Source organism: Talpa europaea (assembly GCF_964194135.1).
Source record: "Talpa europaea genome assembly, chromosome: 3".
NCBI classification, from domain to species: domain Eukaryota; kingdom Metazoa; phylum Chordata; class Mammalia; order Eulipotyphla; family Talpidae; genus Talpa; species Talpa europaea.
In genome coordinates this window covers 28079032-28099223 of record NC_140069.1, presented here as the reverse complement: position 1 = coordinate 28099223, position 20192 = coordinate 28079032, and the positions used below count along the sequence as shown (strand labels likewise).

The window sequence follows — 20192 nt, the reverse complement described above, 5'->3', positions numbered from 1 at the left end:
ATTTTAATTACTCCAAAAAGAAATCCATTCCCTATTCCCATTCTAGCAACCACTAATCAACTTTCTGTCTCTCAAAGCATTATTTTTGATGATACAAAAATTGAATGAAATAAATTTCATGTTATTGAAATAACATAAAAGTATGTTAAATTATGGTAGATCCATTCAATAAAATATTATGTGGCTATTAGAAATTAAGACTGTATTAACAGGTAAACTACACATGATATAATGCTTAAGATTATTTTTCACTAAAGCTTTGACTTACCATCAGTTTATAATACCATATAAAGTTTGGGAGTACTTCTTCACATTGCTAATATATCAAAGTTTTCATAACAGCAGTGAAAACCTTTTCTCATCTAATTTTCTCTTATCTGACATTCCTGATTGATTTTATTTACTTAAAACACTATAAGTGCTTTCATGTGCCCCATTTAACTTTCTCTATACCCTTCAATACTCACTATTAGTCATTGCTGTTCTAGACTGAAAATCTATAATTTGGCATCCACCTATGTCTTATTTTGCTATAAAAGTTTAGTTGCCATAAATACAAATTCCATTTTAATATTTGCCAAGAGGATAACAATAATTGCTTAGATGCAAGAAATTCAGTTTCTTAAATTTTTGATATTCCGTTCTATCACAATTATGTAAGCAAGACTGAAATGGTGCCAAATAAACTATATTAGATTTTGCACAGAATGCTTTTGATGATTAGAAAAATCCCAGTTTACTTCAATTGAGTTACTAAATATGATTCAAATCTGAATGACTGATCCAAAGACACAAACTTTACCTAAATGTTTTAATATTTTAAAAAATACTGTATCTAATAAATTTATCTCACAAGATAATTCAGTGAACACAGTATTTTACCTTTGATAATATAGTCAAAAGAACATAATAATGTACTTACTGGAAGACTTAGGAATTCATTAAAATAGTCCACAAGGATATCATCTGTGGCCAAAGAATCTTCCTACAAAAAAACAAAATGTAAGCTTAATATGCTGTCTTAAAATGTACCAATATTATCCTCTAATTCTGTTATCAATAGTTTATACTATAAATCTCCAAATTCTTTTCAGTTGATCAACAATGAATGAACCCTCTGTAAACAGAACACAGTGGTACAATCTCTGGATGGAAGAACCAAGAAAATAGATGTAGCATGCTCTTAAAAGACAGTGTGACTGTGGTAAACTGGAAAAGAGCATACATGAAAATAAAGCACAACACTTAAATGAAGGAAGCACTGACAAATACAAAATGACCTAATGAAGCTTTCCCATGGACATACTAAAAATTATGTTCTGTAAAAATAAAGGTACAGTGAAGCAAGACAGAACCAGCCTTTAGGATAAAAGGAAATTCAAAACGTAGATTTCATAAACTGCCAAATGGAAGTGATAAGCTAAGTGAAGAAAATATTGTATTGCCTCCCTCTGAGAATGAGAAAGTTTCAGTAATTTGAGACCTGCTTAACTTTTGCATGAAGAGCTTTGACAATGCATGTGTTCTAACCATAAGGATTGTATGCATTTTTTCCATAACTATCTCTTCCACCAATAATGTGAATTTTTAAATTGACAAAATTGGAAAGCCACTGCCAAGAACAAATTCTCTCTTCCAAATACAACACCTTATTTTATTAGCAATTGTTTCCATTGTGTCAAAAGCACGTCATGGCATACTGTTTTACAGTACATATGTTTATTTTGTTACTCATAATTATATTTCAATTTCACAAATCTAACATGAAAGTTGGCAATATGACACAATGCTATTATTTCCATATGGCTGAATATTTTCTACCTATACTTGCCAATTTAAAAAAAAATAAAATTAGTATTGAAGTATACGGGAAAAACTATAGTATATTAACACCTACTTTGGAAAATTGATTTTCAAGGTATTTTCTTTAATTTCAGTATCAGAATAGGTATAAGCAATCACTTCTAACATTTATATCAAGGAACTTACCAAAAATTGGAACTGATTAGAAGAACAAGAAGCTAAGAATTTTGTTTACTATAATCTCAACTGATTAAAACAATAATAGGACCTCATAAATCTATTATCTTCATGGTGTCTCCTTAGTTATTAGAAAAAAAATTTCTACTTGGTGAAGTCCTACTCAAGCACAGCAAGGCAGGTAACATTTGGAGAAGACTATCTGCAGTTAACAACATTCACATTTTGCCTTTCAAAGTTAATTTTTGGGGCTTTATTTAGTGAGCTCCCTAGTTTCTGCTAACTCTTAGGAAAAATAAACTGAATTCAATGAATGTGTTTAATATCTCCTAGGTAGAAAGCATTGTGTTACAATAAGGATGACCAAATTTCACACTGTGGGCTCATGTTCAAAAATTCATAGTTGGAAAGGGTAAGGATTTTTTAAATTAATAACACAATTGTCATGTTAAAGGAGGTAAAGGAGTACCTTGTTAGTTTTCCTAAAACATGAGCTTTGATTGTTAGCCTTACTACAGAATGCATATTTGAGACCTAGATATCACCTGGAGTTTGGCCAGCCCCATTACCAGAAATGTCTAGATAATCCTCAGATTTATATATTCATTTGCAGAAGCTTCATACTTCTAGGAGATGCTAACTCAATGCTTTCTAAATTATGTGTTAAAGTACCTGTTCTGTTTTGCTTCTTTCCCTGATTCATTGAAGACAGAGAACTTTTATATGTAACAATAAAAATGAAATACCAAAAAGTGAAATAAAATATATACATGTACAAACCCAACTTTTTATTATTAAATTCAATAGGTATACACATACTCTGTCAAATTACCATAAAGTTTTTAAACATGTACTCTTGATTCCTGAACTTATGTTGACGTGGACTAGTAAGGGTTCTCTGGTGGTATCAGTGCTCAGGCCCTACTCATGCAGTGCTGCTCTGGACCTGTGGGAGACTATTTGCTTTCCACTCTCTTGGGTCCCCCTGGAATCTAACCACACTAAGAGGGCACATTCTTGGTTTGCACTTACAAACATGGAAACTTAAAGTATTATCCAAATACTTAAAAATCTGTATTTCTTTTCTGAAATCATTTCTTTAATTTCCACCAAGATTAAACAATACTTTTGCTGAAATCAGGGAAGTTCTGCAATGGAAATAAACGTAGTCTCTATGTGCTCTCTTTAATCTTGTACTTTAATGGAAAGACCTGTACTTCTCTAAATAAATAAGCACATTTTCCCACTGTAGTTTCTAGTTCAGTATGTTCATATCAGTAACAACACAATCTTGTGACCCAATGAGGTTCTGATAAGCCCTTTGTTCTTAAAATCTTTTTTTAAAGATTTATTTTATATTTATGCATATAAGAGCTGGGTGTGTAGGCCAGAGGTGCAGGGATGGTGCAGAGATGGCAGCAGGGGGCTTGTTAGAGGATTCACCAGAGACAGAGTGAGGAGCAGAAGAGGCAGACTGACTGAAATACACAGCTGAGGGGAGCAGCGGGCATGACAGGAAAGGTCTGCTGCACCCTGAGTGGGGTTAGCTCCCTGACTGGGGATGGAACTCGTGCTGCAGTGGCTGCCGATAGCTTCATAGTGCTGAGACTTCACCTCTTGCACACCTCTTGCATTTAAGGGAGATCCTTAAATACTTTTAATTAAAAAAAAATTTAAGGACTTGATCCAAAGAAGGAGGAACTCAGTTATTTTCCACAAGTTTCTATACTCCAGTCATATGGCCATTTTTAAATGAATTAAGTCTCCATATTTGGATTAATATCTTCTAAATAGCCAATAAACTGTTGTTGGTTAATGGTGCAATCAAGAAGAAAAACGACTTATAATCAATTCCTCCATTACATCATTACATGAACCTGACTGCAAAATTTGCAACATAGAGTCTCTGCAAAATGATGCAATGGAAGGTAAAAACATTTTTTCAAAATTGAATATGTTCTTGGAACCTGTTTTTTCACGGGTTACAGGTACACATCTGTGAAAGTGAAGTCAGCTTTTCCATTTTTAGTCCAAACTTCTCAAATATCCTCCTGAAAGAGGGTTAAGCAAAATGTGCTTGCTAATTATGATGGGCAATTTTTTTCCTTAAAAATTATTTTTTTGACCCTCAAATCAGATAACTATAGTATCTTCACAACTGTAAAGACACAAGATATACAGAGACAACCTTATAAATAAGGAAGAGGTAATAAGACACAAACCATAGTCCAAGAAAGACTATCACACATGACACCGTAAGAAAATCACAATTAAACCATTTCCTCACAAAGGAGAAAAAGGTGTTATCTGGTAAGAGGAATCAGAAGAGTCTCGAGTAGGGAAAAAGACATTTGAGGACATTTTGAATAACTTCAAGCTCTGTATCTAGAAATACAAGTATGAGAAGCAATAATGCACACTAGAGACAAATGCACGAGCAAAGGGAGGTGAGAAAGGAAAACAAAGTGTTCACAGTCAGCTAATAGCAGAAGTAGAAAAATAACTTGTTTTAAACTTCCTTTCAAGCCATTCATACATTAAACCCAAGCCATTCAATAAATTTCCAATGCAGAATCCTAAAATGACACACTTTAGATTGCAATTACCATCAACCATGAGATGGCATATACTGTATTTCCAAAATTACAGCTATCAGGATAAACTATTCTTGTTTATTCTCCTGAAAGTCCACATAATTTTCCCCCTCCTTCTTAAATTTGTCAATCACTAGGCTAGAGCTTCCCACCAGATACAGGAGGTATTCATGCAATGACATGAGGTGGTGCAACAATGAAACTCAGCAGGGTCAAGTGAAAGGGGACCTCTTGCCCTTAAGGCAACCAAATTTTAAAAGGATGGCTGGCACACCCCATACAGTAATTTCTGGTAGTGAGCAACCTTGTTTGGACAATTCAGATTCAACTGCCTCACCTGGAGACAGTGTTTTATGAACCACATCCCACACCTATAGTATACACAACACAGAAGTTGCTTGAGCTCTGAGTATGGATTTATTAGCTAGCTGTAGAACATTACACTGCCCCCATGAAGCTGCTACAGGAGTTTCTGGTTGAGAAGTCCAAGAAGATAGTACATAGTCATATAAATGCTGGTAGTTTGGAGAAAAAAATAAGGGAGATCCCAGAAGGCTAGAGATGACAGCTTCCAATCTTTGCCTTCACTTACATAAAATATGTCAGTCTGCTGAATGTAAGACCAGAAATTGTAGAAAACATAGAAGAAAACAAAAATTGTGTGGGTGTGTATACATATATACATATCAAAAGACAATACAATATATGTATACATATATACATATCAAAAAAGACAAACTTACAGCATTCACAGCAACATGGAAGGACCTGGAAGGGATTATACACACTAAAATAAGTCAGAAGGAAAAAGAAAAGTATCTGATGGTTTCACTATCATGGGGAAACCATACAAGGGATCAGAAAAAAAGACAAAACTAGCAGTCAAATTATAAATTGGAGGCATTCTTCAGGGGAGAGGGAGGGAAAGAGATCAAAATAGGAGGGAAGAGGACAAGCGTCTATGGTGAAGATTCACAGGTGTCTTGGTGGAGGTAATTATATGGGGACAACATCTGAGTGAAGAAATCAAACACTGTACAAAAATGAACAATGATGTAGAAATAATATTTCTGTCTGTTGGCAACTAATGGATCTTGTTGGCAAGTAATGGATCCTTGTAGTAATATGCAGGCTAGATACAAGGCAATCATTCAGTAAATGCATGCATAAACTTCAATATAGTTTCATTATTTTGAAATATTTGACACAAAACATTTTATTTATAAATCTGTCTAACCTAAGAAATTTTAAAACAGTGTCTTGAAAGAAGAAAGAACTGTCAAATTTTAAGTTTAATTTCAACTCTTGTAGTCTTTAATAGTAATAGAAAGTAGTTTACAATATTTCAAAACCTGCTGGGTGGTAAATTTTCTCACCAACAGAAACTATTCAAGTATCCTTAGATATTACCATTAAAAAATGTCTTTGTTAGGAATTGATAAAAACTTGGTATTAAAATTGATAATAAAACTTTATATTAAAATGTTATGTTCATCAAAAATTAAAAAAACACACCTAGAAAATAATCCTTTTACAGTAACATTAAAAGGAATAACTTAGTCAAGCAGGCAAAGACAAGTACACTAGAATTATGAAACATGGCTGAAGAAACTAGAGAAGACACAAGTAAATGAAAAAACATACCATGTTTATGGATTGGAAGACAATATTGTTAAAATGACAATGCAACCCAAAGCAATCTACAGATGGAATATAATCTACATCAAAATTCCAATGAAATTTTTTTTTCAGATATTGAAAAACCCATCCTGAAATTCATATGAAATCTGAAGGGAGATTGAGTGGCCAAAACAATCTTGAAAAAGAGTAAAGTTGAAGAACTTACATCCTGATTTCAAAATTCACCACAAAACTACAGAAATTAAAACTGTACTGGCATAAAGACAGGTATATAAACCACAGGAATAGAATAATGAGTTCAAAAATATTTACGTCAAGTGATTTTCAAAAAGGTTCTAAGATTATTCAGTAGAGAAATGACACTTTTCAACAAATGGTGTTAGCAAAATTGAATATCCACACACACAAGAAATCAAGTTATGTCCTTACCACACACCACATACAAAAATTAACTCAAAATGGGGCCTCCCCTGGTGGCGCAGCGGTTGAGCACTGGGCTGCAAAGCTGCCCACAGCCTCTGCAGTGCTGGTTCGATCCCCGGCCGCCAGCGAGGGTCCCACATGGCGCAGCAGACCTCTCCTGCCGCGCCCACTGCTCCCCTCAGCAGTGTATTTCATCAGTCTGCCTGTTCTGTTCCCTGCTCTGTCTCTGGTGAATTCTCCCACCCTCCTGCACTTCTGACTGTGCCCAGTGCTTGTATAAATAAATTAAAATATCTTTTTAAAAAATTAACTCAAAATGGATCAAAAACCTAAATATAAGAGCTAGAGTCATAAAATACTTAGAAGAAAACACAAGGATAAGCCTTCAAAACCTTGGATTTGGCAATGCATTCTTAGCTATGACAACAAAAGTATGAGGAATGAAAGAAAAAATAAATTGGGCTTCCTGAAAATTGCACACTAAAGGATTCTATTAAAAAAGTGAAGAGACAACTTACAAAACACACAGAGAAAATATTTTCAAAGCATATTGATAAGGGTTTAATATCCAGAATATATAAAGAATTCTAAATACTCTGCAAGAAGAAAAAATAGACAACCTAAGTCATTTAAATGAGCACAAGACTTGAATAGATATTTCTCCAAAGAAGATAAACAAATGGTCAATCAGGACATGAAAGATGCTCAACATCACTGGCGACTAGAGAAATGCAAACCAAAACCACAATGAGATTTCATTTCTCATCTACTAAGTTTTTCTTAAAAAGAAATGTATTGGCTGTGATGGTGAACGGGTGAATTGGTGAAGGAATTCTATGGGGACTACACCTGAGGGGAGGGGGAGGAAATATTGTTTAAAAATGAACAATGATGTAATATATATATAAATAAAAAAATTTTTTAAAGTATTGGCAAGGATGTGGAGAAATGGCAATCCTAGTGCATTGCTGGTGAGGATATGAAATGGTACACAATAAAAGAGTTCCTCAAAATATTAAACATGCAAGTATCATATGATCCCACAATTTCGTTTCTGGATATGTGCCCAAAAGAAGAAAGGCAGGGACATCCATGTTAAGAGCAATGTTATTTAATTGCCAAAAGGTAGAAACAACCTAAACGGCTATCAATGTTTAAAACAACAAACACAATAGGGTTATATATACTATGTTATGTCAATCAGTTTAATGAAATTCTGATGTATGCAGCAAAATGGATAACCCTCAAAAATGTTGTGCTATATAAGCCAGATAGAAAAGGAAACTATATCCCCCAAAGAACTAAGGAGAGTACAAAATATATTAAGTTTTTTATATTTTTTATATAAATTTTCCCTATGAGAATTATCAAAGAATAAGTTAAAAAAAACAATGAAGTAGAAAAGGTGTGTAAGAAATATAGACTATATATCAAAAGCCTTTTGCAAAAAAAAATTAAGTGAAACAAATTACACTAATTATTCATATATGATAATGCTCAGCAACCAAATTAATCATCTAATAGTATTTTCTAGACATATGCTACATGCTATAGGGAATATTAAGGTGTGCTGAGACATAGTACTGACCCTACAGTAGTTCATAATTTTGCTAAGAAATTATAACAGTTATATATAAAAATACATACACATTTACATATATATAAAATACATACAAGGTATTATGTTTCTGACACCCTAAAAAATGATTTATTCTAAATCAGGTTATTCTCTCCTTTAAGGTTAAAGATTCCATGTAAAGATTTAAATACTTTGCAGATATCCATGATGCATTGTACTTTTTAGACCACTGATTAAGAAACTATAATTTGATATGCAAGCAACTATTAACCAGAGACAAACTATGGGGGGGAGGAAGGGAAAGGAAGGACTAGGGTCAAAATAAGGGGAGGGGGAGTGCAACTGTATGGGGAATATAACCAAAATGAAAATGCATACATTGTGCAAAAATGAAAAATGATATAAGAATTATATAAAATATTTTTAAAAAAACAGTTGGCAAGGGAAAAAAGGAATAAGAAGTTGACTCTTCTCCATTTAAATAAATAAATAAAAACCATATGATAATATCAATAGATGCTGAGAAAGCTTTCAACAAAGTGCAACACCCATTCATGATAAAAGCCCTTGAAATTCTTGGGATACAAGGAACATACCTCAACATCATAAAGGCCATCTATGACAAGCCAACAGCCAGTATCATTCTCAATGGTGAAAAGCTGAAAGCAATTCCATTAAGATCTGGAACAAGACAAGGATGTCCACTCTCAACACTGCTTTTCAATATAATACTGGAAATCCTAGCCAGAGCAATAAGACAAAAGAAAGACATACAAGGAATCCAAACAGGAAAAGAAGAAGTCAAACTATCACTATTTGCAGATGATATGATAATATACATAGAGAACCCCAAAAACTCCACAGAAAAACTAATTCAACTCATCAGTTCAGCAAAGTGGCAGGATACAAAATCAACACGCAAAAGTCAGTAGCCTTCCTATACACAAACAATAAATCTGAAGAAGAAGAAATGAAAAAAACCCATCCGTTTTATTATCAAAACAAAAAAAATCAAATATTTGGGAATAAATCTAACAAAAGAGGTAAAGGACCTTTACAAAGAAAACTATAAAACACTGTTAAAAGAAATAGAAGAAGACACAAAGAAACGGAAAGACATCCCCTGTTCATGGATCGGAAGAATAAACATTATTAAAATGGTCATCCTACCAAAAGCAATATACAGATTCAATGCTATTCCAATCAAAATTTCAATGTCATTCTTCAAAGAAATAGAACAATTATTGATGAAATTCATATGGAATCACCAAAAACCCTGAATAGCCAAAGCTCTCCTGAAAAAGAAAGAAGGGAATGGAGGCATCACACTCCCAGACTTCAAACTATACTACAAAGCCATAATCATCAAAACTGCATGGTATTGGAACAAGAACAGACACACAGACCAGTGGAATCGAATAGAAAATCCAGAAATAAACCCACAGATTTATGATCAACTAATCTTTGACAAAGGAGCAAAGACTATGCATTGGAGCAAAGAAAGTCTGTTCAATAAATGGTGCTGGGAAAACTGGGCCGCTACATGCAAAAGAATGAAGCTTGACCACTACCTCACACCATACACAAAAACCAACTCAAAATGGATTAAAGAACTAGACATAAAACCTGAAACCATAAAATACATAGAAGGAAATATAGGTGAAACACTACGTGATATTCACATCAAAGACATCTTTACAGACACATCACCCAAAGCAGTGATAGTGAAGGCAAAGATAAACAGCTGGGACTACATCAAATTAAAGAGCTTCTGCACAGCAAAAGAGACAATAACCAAAACAAAGAGAAACCCCACCAACTGGGAGAACATTTTTTTAATAATAAATTTTATTTTTATATTCCCCATACAATTTCAACCCCCCCCATTTTGACCCCAATGCCTCCCCTCCCTCCACCCCCCCCCAAAAGTGTCTCTGGTTCATAGATTTTTGTTGATTTTGATTTTCACTTTCTTATAGTTATTCATTTTCCTGGTCCCTTATTTAAGTTTTCTAGATTCCTGCTATGAGTGAGACCATCCGGTATTTTTCTTTTTCTTTCTGGCTTATTTCGCTGAGCATGATCCCTTCCAGCGCCATCCATGTTGCTGCAAATGGCATGTGTTTATCTTTTTTGAATGCTGAGTAGTCCATGGTATATATGTACCACATCTTCTTGATCCAGTCATCTATTTTTGGGCATTTGGGCTGTTTCCAAAGCTTAGCTATTGTAAATAGTGCTGCTATAAACATAGGGGTGCAGGTGCTCTTTGGAATTGATGTTTCTGTGTCCTTTGGGTAAATCCCTAGGAGTGGAATTGCTGGATCATATGGAAGCTCTATGTTTAGTAGGTCCAGAAATCTCCACACAGCTTTCCACAGTGGTTGGACCAGTTTGCACTCCCACCAGCAGTGCAGGAGAGTTCCTTTTTCTCCACACCCTCGCCAACATTTGTTGTTGCTAGTTTTATTAATATGTGCCATTCTCACTGGTGTAAGATGGTATCTCATGGTAGTTTTGATTTGCATTTCCCTGATGACAAGTGATGTTGAACATTTTTTCATATGCCTGTTGACCATTTGCATTTCCTCTTCAGAGAAGTTTCTTTTTAGCTCTTCTGCCCATTTTTTGACTGGGTTATTTTGTTTGTTGTTGTTGAGTCTCATCAGCTCTTTGCAAATTTTTGTGATCAATCCTTTATCATTAGTGTTGGGTGCAAAAATGTTCTCCCAGTTGGTGGGGTTTCTCTTTGTTTTGGTTATTGTCTCTTTTACTGTGCAGAAGCTCCTTAATTTGATGTAGTCCCAGCTGTTTATCTTTGCCTTCACTATCACTGCTTTGGGTGATGTGTCTGTAAAGATGTCTTTGATGTGCAAATCACGTAGTGTTTCGCCTATATTTCCTTCTATGTATTTTATAGTTTCAGGTTTTATGTCTAGTTCTTTAATCCATTTTGAGTTGGTTTTTATGTATGGTGTGAGGTAGTGGTCAAGCTTCATTCTTTTGCATGTAGCGACCCAGTTTTCCCAGCACCATTTATTGAACAGACTTTCTTTGCTCCAATGCATAGTCTTTGCTCCTTTGTCAAATATTAGTTGACCATAAATCTGTGGGTTTATTTCTGGATTTTCTATTCGATTCCATTGGTCTGTGTGTCTGTTCTTGTTCCAATACCATGCAGTTTTGATGATTATGGCTTTGTAGTATAGCCTGAAATCTGGGAGTTTGATGCCTCCATTCCCTTCTTTTTTTTTTCAGGAGAGCTTTGGCTATTCGGGGTTTTTGGTGATTCCATATGAATTTCATCAATAATTGTTCTATTTCTTTGAAGAATGACATTGAAATTTTGATTGGAATAGCATTGAATCTGTATATCGCTTTTGGTAGGATGGCCATTTTAATAATGTTTATTCTTCCAATCCATGAGCAGGGGATGTCTTTCCATTTCTTTGTATCTTCTTCTATTTCTTTTAACAGTGTTTTATAGTTTTCTTTGTAAAGGTCCTTTACCTCTTTTGTTAGATTTATTCCCAAGTATTTGATTTTTTTTGTTTTGATTGTAAAGGGGGTGGTTTTTTTCATTTCTTCTTCTTCAGATTTATTGTTAGTGTATAGGAAGGCTTCTGACTTTTGCATGTTGATTTTGTATCCTGCCACTTTGCTGACCTGATTGATGAGTTCAATTAGTTTTTCTATGGAGTTTTTGGGGTTCTCTATGTATATTATCATATCATCTGCAAATAGTGATAGTTTGACTTCTTCTTTTCCTATTTGGATTCCTTGTATGTCTTTCTCTTGTCTTATTGCTCTGGCTAGGACTTCCAGTATTATATTGAAAAGCAGTGGTGAGAGTGGACATCCTTGTCTTGTTCCAAATCTTAATAGAAATGCTTTCAGCTTTTCACCATTGAGAATGATACTGGCTGTTGGCTTGTCGTATATGGCCTTTATGATGTTGAGGTATGTTCCTTGTATCCCAAGAATTTCAAGGGCTTTTATCAGGAATGGATGTTGCACTTTGTCGAAAGTTTTCTCGGCATCTATTGATATTATCATATGGTTTTTATATTTCTTTTTGTTGATGTGTTGGATAACGTTGATTGATTTTCGGATGTTGAACCATCCTTGTGTCCCTGGAATGAATCCTACTTGGTCGTGGTGAATTACCTTATGGATACACTGTTGGATTCTGATAGCTAAAATTTTATTGAGGATTTTTGCATCAGTGTTCATTAGGGAGATTGGCCTATAGTTTTCTTTTTTTGTGTTGTCCTTGTTCGGTTTTGGTATTAGTATAATGTTGGCTTCATAGAACGTGTTAGGTATTATACCTTCCTTCTCAAATTTTTTGGAAGAGTTTGTGAAGGATAGGCACCAATTCGTCTCTGAATGTTTGGTAGAATTCATTTGTAAATCCATCAGGTCCTGGGCTTTTGTTTTTGGGGAGGTTTTTTATTACCATTTCAATTTCACTAATTGTAATTGGTCTGTTTAGGTGTTCTATTTCTTCTTTATCTAGCTTTGGGTGATTGTAGAGTTGTAGGAATTTGTCCATCTCCTCTAGATTGTTGAACTTGTTTCCATATAACTGTTCATAGTAGTTATTAATTATTCTTTTGATTTCTGCTGTGTCCGTTGTGATTTCTCCTCTTTCATTTATTATCCTATTTATTTGTGCTTTCTGGGAGAACATTTTTGCACACAACACTAATGATAAAGGACTGATCACAAAAATCTGCAAAGAGCTGATGAGACTCAACAACAACAAAGAAAATAATCCAGTCAAAAAATGAGCAGAAGAGCTAAAAAGAAACTTCTCTGAAGAGGAAATGCAAATGGTCAACAGGCATATGAAAAAATGCTCAACATCACTTGTCATCAGGGAAACGCAAATCAAAACTACCATGAGATACCATCTTACACCAGTGAGAATGGCACATATTAACAAAACTAGCAACAACAAATGTTGGCGAGGGTGTGGAGAAAAAGGAACTCTCCTGCACTGCTGGTGGGAGTGCAAACTGGTCCAACCACTATGGAGAGCTGTGTGGAGATTTCTGGACCTACTAAACATAGAGCTTCCATATGATCCAGCAATTCCACTCCTAGGGATTTACCCAAAGGACACAGAAACATCAATTCCAAAGAGCACCTGCACCCCTATGTTTATAGCAGCACTATTTACAATAGCTAAGCTTTGGAAACAGCCCAAATGCCCAAAAATAGATGACTGGATCAAGAAGATGTGGTACATATATACCATGGACTATTACTCAGCATTCAAAAAAGATAAACACATGCCATTTGCAGCAACATGGATGGCGCTGGAAGGGATCATGCTCAGCGAAATAAGCCAGAAAGAAAAAGAAAAATACCGGATGGTCTCACTCATAGCAGGAATCTAGAAAACTTAAATAAGGGACCAGGAAAATGAATAACTACAAGAAAGTGAAAATCAAAATCCACAGAAAACTATGAACCAGAGACACTCTATGGGGGGTAGGGGGCGGGAGGGGAGGGATGGGGGTCAAAATAAGGGGGTTGCAATTGTATGGGGAATATAAAAATAAAATTTATTATTAAAAAAATAAAATAAAATGTACAAAAAATAAATAAATGAATGAATAAAATAAATTCTCCATGTGTATCTCTGGCAAAAAAGAAAATATAATAAAAAAAAAAGCTACTATGAATATAGGAACACTTTATTTTTATACTGCCAATAATGGAAAACCAAAATACCACAATTTAAATAAAACAGAAGTTTGTTTCTTATATGTAATCATAAGTTGTTCAGGACTGGCACTGTGTTTTCACCAATGTCAAGAGACCCTTTGATCCTGTGACTCTGCCAGCCTCAAGATGCCACTTATATCTCATGGTCCAAGATAACTGCTTCAGGGGCCTCCCCTGGTGGCGCAGTGGTTGAGTGCTTAGTTGCGAGGCTGCCAGCAGCCTCTGCAGCGCCAGTTCAATCCCAAGCCACCGGCAAGGGTCCCACAAAAAAAAAAAAAGATAACTGCTTCACCCCAGAATCACATCCTCATTCCGGTCAGCAGTAAAGTAGAAAAAAAGGGTACATTTCTACCTTACACTTCTGTGTTTTAGTCAGCGTGACATTAGTTCTAATTGTGGCTTGAATAATTACTAGCTGTGTGACAAGGATCAGTTGTTTAATCACTGAACACCTTTGCTTTCCAGAAGTAGGTCACAACCCTCCTGCTTATATTCCATCAGTCAGAATGTGGTTGCATGACCATGTGTAGCTGTAAGGATCTATAGTTTGTATTATAGGAAAAGGAAAAATGAGTAGAAGAAACCAGAAATCTCTGCTACACACTTTTTTCTAAGAATACTAATGAGAAAAAAAATAATTTCACACTTTTGAAAAACAAAGGTAAATATATGTATAAGACATAGGAATTATTCACCCTACAAATAAAGCACGATGTGCATATGAACTTAAAGATCTGGTCACAAACTGGTCTCAACTGGAAAGCCGCACAAGGGCTCAAAGGCAATCTGGATGATTTTAAGTTGGAAAGGTTTCATGGCAGAGATGAACTGTGCCTGAAAGAATGTGGGAGATTGTGAAATACATGGGGGAGAGCAACTGAGACAAAACTCAGCAGCAAAGGAGAGGAGGCAAGTGTAGCAGCTTGGCTGCGGCAGGAGGCATGTGGAAGCACTTTATAAACCCAAAACAGTATGAATGTTGTCTTTATCACATAGGAAAGTATTGAGAGGTAAGGTTAAAAAAAGTTGAAAAGTTATGAAAAAAGGATTCTGAACATTAAAGGGAGGTTTTGGACAATAGGGTTCTGCCAGTTACTAGATGTGTGGCCTCAGGTCAAGTGACTTAACTTCTGTGAACTTCTACTTCCTCATCTGTGAAGCTTGGATGTTAACAACTACCTAATAGGGTTGTTTTGAGGTTAAATACTAGCATGGAGTCAACAGTCAGTAAGTCGTAAGATTAATAAATGGTCTGAACAATCAGATAACATGGTGATTTTTTTTTAGGAGTTAATAGCAACCTGACAGGGTAGGAGTGATGGGAGAAGGAAAATCTAAAGTTAGAGAAAAGCAATAGCCAGTATTCCACCACAGTGGATGCACAAAGGTTTGCACTTTAAACATTAGGCAAAGAAAAATAGAAGTTGGCAGAAGGAATAATGCAGGCAGTGATATCAGCTAGAACTACTGCCAGAGTCCAGACGCAGGGATGAGGGCCCGAAATAAGACAGTAGCTGTGAGGATGAATAAAACGATCTGCCCATGAAAGGAACTAGGTAAGTGATTACAGGTGAGAGGTGAAGAAAGAAAAGGTCTGGGTTGGGTGTCTAAATGACCAGTGACACTACTAACCAAAATAAGAAGGAAAAAAAAAAAGAGGAAAAACAATTGGGGGAGAGGAGATAAGTTCAGTTTAGACTTTTGAAGCAATGTAGAAACACCTAGATGATGAAGGTATCCGATGATGAAACAGTGTTCTGGCAATAGAGGTAGTTTCTGGGCTAGAATTGTCTAGAATTGGCAGTCCTGTGAAATAAGAGAAGCTGAAGCGACAGGAGAAGAACAGCGCAGCCAGAAAAAGCCTGGAGAACAAAATCCCGAACAAGGTCAACACTTTCATGGGCAAAAGAAAAAGAGAAGCCAGAAAGAACCTAAAAATAAGAAATGAGAGAAATGGAAGATAGTGGTATCAAAGAAACCAAGAACAAGAAGAGTGACTAATAGAATGTTCAAGTTATTGTAAGTTCCCAGAAAGTTACAAAGACTTGAAGAGATTAACAGACTGAATAAACATTGAGAGCTGCCGAATGCCTTACAGAGAGTTTAAGCTGGAATTGTGTAAGGATTAGCTAGCTCCAGAAATGCCTTACCTCCTGCTGGAATAAAGAATGTTTCAGGAAGGAGCTTAAAGAAACTTGCCACTACAGTTATACCAAGGCACAAAGATGTAAGGAGATTCTGAAATGCTCTTTGTGCTTCTATATGGTCTCTCAGAATTTGACCAACGGCCTGGAAGAGTGAAAGTGGAAGCTGCTGGGAGATACAGTCTTAACCCTTCCTTCTCCCTAAGCCCTTGCTAAATTGTGAACTTTTGAGACTTAACCCTTAGCATCTAGCACTGCACTGCAAAAATAGGAGGCACTCATGTTTGAATAAAAAGCTAAAAGCAAATAAGATAATTGTCTAACAAGAGAAATAAGTGCTTGAGAACATTAAGTAAATAATACAGAGAGATGATTAGGACTCTTGGAATCAAACTAAGACTTTAATAGGAATTAGGCTCTGTTACTTCCTATATATCTGTGTAACTTTGGGCAAGTTTCTTAAAAGCACAATAGAAATTACAATAAAATGCATTCTAAATATTGTACTCACCTAAGTGACAATGTACGTAATATGTTTGGCAAAAGTACTTATTACTAAACTCTGCAGTAGTCTGACCTAACAATAACACTTAAGACATTTTAAAACGAATCATAACTATAAATTGACCACTTGTTATGAATCAGTGCCATTTACTAATGTTTACTGCAACCAGGAATTACACAGTCACATCACAATAAAACCACAGAGATAAACCTACTTTTCATGGAGTCTTTAAAGAGTTTAGAAAAATTAAATTAGGTCATTTATGTAAGAAGACTTTACAATGACTAGCACCCACCATAAAAATCACTTGGCCCCCTCTTCTTAAAAGGATGCCTATTTTATAACAAATACATACAGAACATTCCATCCCAAAGTAGGAGAATATACAGTCTTCTCAAGTGTTCACAGAACATTCTCAAAGATAGATCACATGTTGGGACAAAAAAACAAATCTCAATAAACTTTAAAGTATCAAAATCATACCAACCATCTTCTCCAATCACATGGTATGAAGTTAAAAATCAACAAGAAAAATGGAAAGAACACAAACATGAAGATTAAATAACTTGTTACAGAACAACTATTGAGTCACTGAAGGAGAAATCAAAATGTGTATGGAGACAACAGAGAATGAGAACACCATATACCAGAACCTTGCAATGCAGTAAAAGCAGTATTAAGACAGGACTTTAGGGCAGTCCTGGTCCTCAATCAGAAATAAGAAAAACCTGAAATAAGCAATCTAACCTTACACTTAAAGGAAATAGAAAGAGAAGATCAAATGAAGCTCAACGTCTGTAGAAGGAAGGAAATAATAAAAATTAGAGTGAAAATAAACAAAATAGAAAACAAAAAAACACAAAAGCTCAAAGAAACAAACTAGTGTTTTGAAGAAACAAAAATTGACAAACTTTTAGCCAGGCACATTAAGAAATAAAGATAAAAGACTCAAATAATAAAATAAGACGTGAAAGAGGAGACACAATGGATACCACAGAAATACAAAGGACCACAAGCAACTACTATGACTGTTTGTATTACAACAAAGAAAACAGATAAATTCCTTGAATCATCCAATCACCCAAGAAATTCTGAACATCCCTATCACAAGTAAAAAAATTGAAATAGTAATGCTTCCAAAATACTTTTAAAAATCAAAAATGCAGGACTAGAGGGCTTCATGGGTGAATTCTAGCAAACAAAGAAAGTCTACTACCCATTCTTCTCAACAAGAAAACATTCACCCAATTAAAAAATGGGCAGAAGATCTAAATAGACCTTTCACCTAACCAGACAGACAGATGGCCAACAGATACATGAAAAAATGTTCTATATCACTTATCATTAGAGAAATGCAAATTTAAACCACAGTGAGATTTAATCTCATACCAGTTAGAAAAGTTACTATCAAAAAGTCAAGAAATAATAAGTGTTCACAAGGTTGGGGAGAAAAACCAACCCTTGTGCACTGCTGGTAGGAAAGTAAATTGGTGCAGCTACTTTGGAAAACAAAATGGAGGTTCCTAAAAAAATTAAAAATGGAACTAGCACATGAACCAGTGATGCCTCTTTAGGTATTTATTCGAAGAACATGAAAACACTAATTTGAAAATATATATGCATCTCCATGTTCATTACAGCACTATTCACAATAGCCATGATATGAAAATAACCTGTGTCTGGGCCTCCCTGGTGGCACAAGGGGTTAAGGCACAACCTATGAAGCTGTCCGCAGTCACTGCAGCAGGAGTTCGATCCCCGGCCAGGGAGATACTCACATGACACCACAGACCTCTCCTGCTCGCCCGCTGCTCCCCTCAGCAGTGTATTTCAGTCAATCCACCTGTTCTGTACCCCACTCTGTCTCTGGTGAATCCTCTCACCCCCCCACTTCTGGCCTGTACCCCAGTTCTTGTATGCATAAATAAATAAATCTTTAAAAAAAAAATCCTGTGTCCAATGATGAATGGATTCAGACTATGCTCTATATGCACAATGGAATAATACTCAGCCATTAAAAAGATTCAGTCTTGACTCTTCTGCACTGTTGGTGGGAGTGCAAACTGGTCCAACCACTATGGAGAGCTGTGTGGAGATTTCTGGACCTACTAAACATAGAGCTTCCATATGATCCAGCAATTCCACTCCTAGGTATTTACCCAAAGGACACAGAAACATCAATTCCAAAGAGCACCTGCACCCCTATGTTTATAGCAGCACTGTTTACAATAGCTAAGCTTTGGAAACAGCCCAAATGCCCAAAAATAGATGACTGGATCAAGAAGATGTGGTACATATATACCATGGACTATTACTCAGCATTCAAAAAAGATAAACACATGCAATTTGCAGCAACATGGATGGTGCTGGAAGGGATCATGCTTAGCGAAATAAGCCAAAAAGAAAAAGAAAAATACCGGATGGTCTCACTCATAGCAGGAATCTAGAAAACTTAAATAAGGGACCAGGAAAATGAATATAAGAAAGTGAAAATCAAAATCAACAAAAAACTATGAACCAGAGACACTTTTTGGGGGGTGGGGGGCGGGAGGGGAAGGATTGGGGTCAGAATGGGGCATTTGCAATTGTATGGGGGAATATAAAAATAAAATTTAATATTAAAAAAAAAAAGAAAACAACAAAAAAAATTCAGTCTTGCCATTTCAACAATATGGATGGTCCTTGAAGGGGTTATGGTAAGTAAGTCAAAAGGAGAAAGACAAATAGGTAGGATTTCACTCAACTCTGGAATATAAAGAAAAACAAAAGCAATCAAACAACACAACAAAAACAAGCCCCTAGACTCTGACAACAAAATAGTGGTTACCAGAGAGGAAGGAGGGAGAGAACAGCTTGGTGGCATGGTGACTGGACACTGGGTGGTGGGGGTGGTAAGAAATACAGAGTAGCTGAGGTGAGAAACTGTACACCTGCAACCTAATCAGTATGGTAAAATGTTACCGCTATAAAAAGAAAAAAACAAAAAGAGTACCCTTTGAAGAATGTAAAAAGATCTACTCGGCACCCCTATTACTAAGTCAAACCTTTTATTACATTCATTTTATAAAATGGAGAAAAGAAAATACACAGCTTTTTCCTACAGTCTATGATTTGCTATTTTAAAAAAGCCGGGTGGGGTTGGGAATGAGTAGCCTTACTAAATTGTACTTACAAATTCTTCTTCTGTAATAGCTGGTGGCTCTGAAACAAGATAAAATATTACATTATCGCATTCAAATCTGATTTCCTTTTGAAGTAAATGAAATAATTTGAGACAGCACCTAGCCCTGCTTTGTTCATGGGCAAGCTCGGTAAAATTTTGGCCCTCTTTTCATTCTCTGCACATGGATTGAATTTTAAGTTGGAATTCAAGGTGGAAGTGGGAAGGAAAGGCCTCTGGAATCCAGTTTGGTCACTAATTCACTGTGACCCTGGAGTTAGCCTTAATAGATGGAGGCCTCCATTTTCCCAGCTGCAAAACGGAGAAGTAAGCAAGATAAAATAAGATGGTGCCAATTAGACCATGTGAATGGGAGCGGGATGAGGCTAAAATTCGTAAGAAAATGCGGATGAGACGGCAGTGAAGCCGT

General features: G+C 35.7%; 1 protein-coding gene across 1 annotated transcript in view; it reads right to left on the bottom strand.

Annotated features, from left to right (window-relative positions):
* The window catches only part of RGS22 (regulator of G protein signaling 22), a gene marked incomplete at its 3' end in the record, with an annotated part of 124358 nt that extends 104560 nt beyond the window's left edge, over nt 1–19798 (bottom strand). Inside the window, exons 1-2 of the mRNA XM_084230530.1 lie at nt 19775–19798; nt 923–985 (exon numbers count right to left, since the gene is read on the bottom strand). The remainder of the gene's footprint in view (nt 1–922; nt 986–19774) is intronic.
* Nucleotides 19799–20192: the final 394 nt, after the last annotated feature.